The sequence below is a fragment of the Sorex fumeus genome, unplaced genomic scaffold, assembly GCF_029834395.1.
Source record: "Sorex fumeus unplaced genomic scaffold, SorFum_2.1 ptg000006l, whole genome shotgun sequence".
In the NCBI taxonomy this organism is placed as follows: Eukaryota; Metazoa; Chordata; class Mammalia; order Eulipotyphla; family Soricidae; genus Sorex; species Sorex fumeus.
Genome location: NW_026606063.1, coordinates 65,947,398 through 65,953,525, shown reverse-complemented (window position 1 = coordinate 65,953,525; position 6,128 = coordinate 65,947,398).

The following is a 6,128-nucleotide window of genomic DNA, read 5'->3' as shown; positions in this document are numbered from 1 at the left end:
TCATCCCAGAGCCCCGGAATCGCCAGGCGCTGCCCAGGAGTCACCTGGCCCCGCCCCCAGCCCCGGGCCCGCCCTCGGCCCCGCCCCGAACGGAAACGGGCGGGGGCATTGCGCGTGCGCAGAGGAATCTTCCCCCGGCCGGCCCCCACTCTGCGCCTGCGCAGGGATCCCTGCGCGTCAGCCCCAGCCACTAGGTGAGGGCGCGGGGAGTGCGCGTGCTCAGAAGGACCCACTCGCGCTTACCCTACCGGGGAGCTGGGAATTTCTGCGTCCGGAAGCCGGCGTTGCGGTTGGTCCAGGCTCGTCTGGGGACTGGCCTCTTTGCGAGATGGCAGGGACAGTGGCAGGGACGAGGCTTGGCATGTCTGTGGCCTGAGAACCTGCGGTGCGGGCCCGGCCAGGGCTAGAGAGACTTTGCAAGGAGCTGCTCCTCGTGGTGGACTTGGTGCTCCTCCCGCTGGCAGAGTAGCAGGGTCGGGGCTCTCTGGGGGTGCGGGGCTGGGTACCAGCCAGTGTGGTTCCCTGGGTTCTGCAGGTTTGGAAAAAGGAACGTGAGAGCTGTCCCTGGGAGAGGAGAGAGCGGGGAGCAGCAGGAGCGCGCCCTGTGGACGTGTCTCTTGTTTTCTTTAGCTCCGGGTGTTTGGTGTTCCTGCACCCGTTCTTCCCTCACTGAAAAAGTCTTAACTCCAGGTGGAAAGGCGAGCTCTGGCAACACGCTCCGCCCCAGGAACGCTTTTTTTTGGGGGGGGGGGGGATCCTTCTTCCTTGGGCGTCCCGGGCAGGGCCATGTCACAGCCCGGGATGCGTTTACCAGCATCCTTTGGGAACCTCTGCACCCTGTCCGACTGCCTTCACTGGCACACCCAGCTCTGCCCTCCTGGAAGCGAGCGTTTTTCAGAGCTTTAGGGGCGCTTCCTTTGGGCTGGGCACGGAGCAGCAGGTCATAAAATATAAACACGGGCATGAGCATGAAAGGAACTAGTAACAAATGCGCGATGGTAAGAGAATTAAAGCACAGTGCGTAAAACATCCTGACTAGGGGTTAGTGAAAGCCCGGCCTAGAGTGTGGGATCTGTGGGATGGAGTGAGGTGAAGAGAGCCCCCACCCAGAGATAACTTGGAGGAATTGATGTACAATCTGAGCAGAGTTGTAAGGAATGATTGTAGCTGAAGCTTTCTGAAGAGTTTAGAAAGCTGGGGAAGCAAGCTCGTCATCAAAGACAGAAAGAAGCTAGGGTGGAGAAATAGTCCGGTATAGGTAAAGTGTTTGCCTTTTATGTGAAAGCCAGGTGCAGTTCCCAGAAAAGCCATAAGTGATCCTGGAGCACAGCTAGGTATGCCCCCATGGTCCCTCTCCCCTCCCACTCCCAAGGGGAAAAAGGTCATGCCTCAGATGCGGGGGTTTCATTCAGTGCAATGGGCAGAATTAAGCAGTGAGTGGTACCCAATAGTATTATCAATAACCTGTCATTGATCAATCGCAACATTGGTAAACAGAGAAAACAGAAAACCATCCCACGTATTACCGTGGGTTATTGTGAAGAAGTGACATTGCACTGAGCATGAGCACTGCTTGGTACAGAGCAGTGTTCCCTGCACTGCTAGGAGTTTGCTATTGTCATTTAACTTTTTTTGTTATATTGAGTTATTATAATATGTTCAAATTTTTCAAGTCTAAGACCGTGCTACATGTGTCATTAAAGAGAACTTAAGGCACTCCAATATGGAATCCCTTGGCATCTGTCCTCATCCTGCAGACAAACTTCTCCTTATTTGCTTCTCCTTATATAGCTCTGCCTGCCTGCCTGCCTGCCTACCTGCCTGTCTTCCTTCCTTCCTTCCTTCCTTCCTTCCTTCCTTCCTTCCTTCCTTCCTTCCTTCCTTCTCTCCTTCCCTCCTTCCCTCCTTCTTTCCTTCCCCACGTGTACTCAGAGCTTAATCCTGGCTCTGTCTTCAGGGTTCACTCCTAGCAGGTCTCAGGGGATCCTCTGTGGTGGTGGGAATCAAAAGAGTTGACTATGTGCAAGGCGTGCAAACACCTTAACCCCCAACCTGTCTCTGGCCTCCTGGCTTCAATTTCACACCAGTGCAACATCAGCCACTTGTTCTATGTGGAGAGTTGTTGCTACTAAGATCATATCAACATGTCTCCCACCCCACAGCCTGAGTCTCATCAATTCTTTGGTCTGAGACACTCAGTTTAAACTGGGCTCATTGAGCTCCTATGTATTACAAATAAAGGGATGGGTAAATTAAAATGCAATAATTTAAGAGATGATTATGTATAATATATGTATCTCATAACTTCCATAATTTTATTTCTAGCATAATTTATATGGTAAAAATTTCCCTCATTTGTGATCTCAAGTTTTATTTTAGGAATGATTTATTGTTAGAACACTAGTAGAATTTCTTATAGTATTAAACCTGGACCTAGAAACTCATCTCTCATTCAAAGTGAAGTTTCTTTTTTTTTTTTTTTAATATCACTATCATTGTGTAAGTAGTCTCAATTTAATGGAGCTTAAACTGCCTAAATGAATCAGGTGACTGGACCTATGGATTTTGCTACAGTTTGTTCAATGTAATAAAATTATTATAACCTTTAACTTTGATGGTATCATATGAGTGAATGATAATCAGTATCAAATTCCAAGAAAATAGTAACTCCTGTCACAAAAATACTTGTATTACGTAAAAACCCGTAACATTGGATACAGGCTTTAATATGGAGTGCTAATTTTACTTGTAGCCAGCAGATGGCAGTGTTCAACCCATTTCAAATCAGTAAGTTTTTTAGTTTTTTTATTCTTTTCTGTACCATTTTTATTGATGTACTGGGATTTACTGTAGTACTGTCCTCCCATTGTTCATCTGTTTTCTCGAGTGGGCACCAGTAACATCTCCATCATGAGACTTGTTGTTACTGTTTTTGGCATATCAAATACGCCACCGGGAGCTTGACAGGCTTTGCCATGCGAGCGAGATACTCTCAGTAGCTTGCCGGGCTCTCCGAGAGGGGCAGAGGAATCGAACCCAGGTCAATCGTGTGCAAGGCAAACGCCCTACCTGCTATGCTATTGCTCCGACCTGGGATTTACAATACTGTTAATTATATTTTAATGAATACAACATTATAATGTCACACACATGTCCAGATAGTCCACTTCCTCCACCAGAGTTCCAGTGGCCCCTCCTAATCACTCTACTTGAAAGTAAACTCAGTTTTATAGACATCTCCAGCTCCAGTGACTTTGGCCATTTGTTTTTCCATTACTCCGTTTCTTTATATCCCACATAGGAGAAAAATTGTTTATGTTTTAATTGTGGAGGTGGTGACACCTCCATACACAGAGAGATGAGTTGAGCCAACTCCTGAAATAACACAGAAATGTAAATCAACCATGTGTTCTAATTTTTCAAAACATATCTTTTTATAAGAATGTAATTTTTAAATTATATTATTATATTAAACTATAAAACCCTGCTCCCGGAAGTCAACAGCGTAGAGTCTCCTGCCTCCACACCTGGCTGTCCTCACCAGGGCCCCTAGGAGGAGGGTGGGTTGAGTTTCCCTCCCCACCCCGAGCAGAGCCCAGGCAGCTGAAGACCTCCGGTTCCAGCCACAGCCATGCTTAAGACCACTCTCCACACGTTCAGACGAGCCTCACACATGAAGGAACCGGCGAAGGAACCCAGGTGTGCAGGACCCGGGGCGTAGATCTCCAAGCCTGCTCTTATTGGGATTGGGGCCTCCTCCACCCAGATCCCCCATCTTCCAGTATATAGGTGTTACACCCACCAACTGCCCCTGGTGCCGTGTAATCCCATCAATGGCCAAGACCCAGAGACTATAAAACCCTGCTCCCAGAAGTGCACGGCTGCATTTGCGGCCATGCAACCTCTTATTATCTACATCTTACTCTGGAGAACCTGGAAGGCTACCAGAAGTATCCTGCTCACACAGCAGAGTCTGGCAAACTCCCCATGGTGCTTTCAATATGCCAAAAACCAGTAACAATGATGGATCTCATTCTCCTGACCCTGAAAGAGCCTCAAATGTGGCATTTTTTAAAATATCGGTAGGATGAAGGAGACATTACTGGGGCCTGCTCGAGGCAATCGATGACCAACAGTCTGACAGTGAATTTTTTAAAATTAATGTGTGAATAAATCCATGTTATTTCATTAAAAATTACACAAAATAGATAAAAATTCTCCAGACCATTTAGTTAAGAATGAGTGAGGAGAGATTTTTTTTTAATTAAAAGGAAAGCATAAATAGATCTATAAAGTGTAAAATTGTATTGTGTCTTTAAAAAAGGGACACTGGGGCTTGAGCAGTAGTACAGTGGGTAAGATGCATGCCTTGCATGCAGCCAACCTGGGTTCAATCCCCAGCACCCCATCTGGCGTCCTGAGACTGCCAGGAGTGATCTCTGAGTGCAGAGTCAGGAGTAAACCATGAACAACACAGGTGTGGCCTATAAAACAACGAAACAAACAAAAAATAAGGGAACACTGGCATTATGTTAGAAATATAGGCAATGCTCAAGTAATTAAGTAAAAGATAAAGACCACTATGAATGTAAAAAATCCACCTAAATAAATAGAATATTCAATACCATTAAAACATTGTTACTGAAAAAATATAAAACCCTTAGCTCACTAGGAATAAAAGGACCTTTCTTCATATGGTAGAGGGCAACCATAGATGCCATGAGTAAATGTCATATTCAATGGGAAAGTACTGAGCAGTTTGTCTTTTATTAATTTGCTTTTTAACTTTATTAAATTTTGTTTCAGGCACCATGGCTTATTATACCATTAATAATAGTATATTATAATATATAGTAATATGGTTTCATACATAAATCTTTTTTATCACCACATACTGGAAGAATGTCCGCTTCCCTTCACTATTGTCCTAATAGCCCTACCCCTCATATTTTTACTGAAGATAATTTCTCAATTTCTGTTGCCATTTATCATTTGTTATTCTCCTACTATATGCTTTCTTTAAATATCCTACATATGAGAGAGATTGTTCCATGTCTGTCCCTCTCCTTCAAACTTCACTTGCATGAAGTTAGTGCACTCCAGATCCATGCACATAGAAAACTGCCTGATTTCATCATTTCTAATATCCAAGTGGCATTACATTGTGTGTATGTATGTCTTGTCTTGTTTTTTTTTTTTTTTGGCATTTTAGGGTCACACCCAGCAATGTTCACACCTGGCTCTGCACTCAGAACTTACTCCTGGCAGTGCATATCGGGGACCATATGGGATACTGGGAATCAAACCAGGTCAGCTGCGTGCAAGGCTAATGCGTGAGGCAAAATTGGTTTCAAGGTTATGAATTCTCAAGATGTTGCCTGTTCACGAAGTTCTATATCTTGCCTTCAAATCTGAATAATGATTTAGCTGAGTAGAATAGTCTTGGTGAGGTGTCCATTTCATTGTTTTGTTGTTATTGTTGTTTGTTTTTTCTGTATTCCACCTTCTGACTTGTAGGGTCTTTTTTTTAAACACTTCTGCTGTGAATATTTCCCTTCTACATAAGTTCTTTTTCGATCTTTCTGCTTTCAGTATTCTGTATTTATCTTTGCTTTTGTCATTATGATTATGTCTTGGAGTTTTTCACCTTAGATCTGTTTTCACTGGGATCCTTCTGAACTCCTAGATCTGGATGCCTGCTCTCTCAACTTTGGAAAATTGTTGTCATGATTTCTTCAACTAGTGATTGTTCATTGCATTTGCCTTCTTGGTGGTACTGATGATTCTTATATTGTTCTTCTTGTTCCCTTAGTCTTCTGATGTGCTATTCATTTCACTTAAGACTTTTTCAATCTTCTGTTGAGCTTCAGAGGTTTTCTGCTCCTGATCTTGGGTCTCACCAATCTTTTCCTCAGCTGCTATTCTACTGCTCAGACTGTTCTTGAGTTTTTATGTGACTTACTATACTCACAGCAGTAGGGTGTTTGCCTTGCACACAGCCGGCCTGGCCGACCTGGGTTCAATTCCTCCACCCCTCTCAGAGAGCCCAGCAAGCTGCAGAGAGTATATCGCCCGCACACAAAGCCTGGCAAGGTACCCGTGACGTATTCAATATGCCAAACACAGTA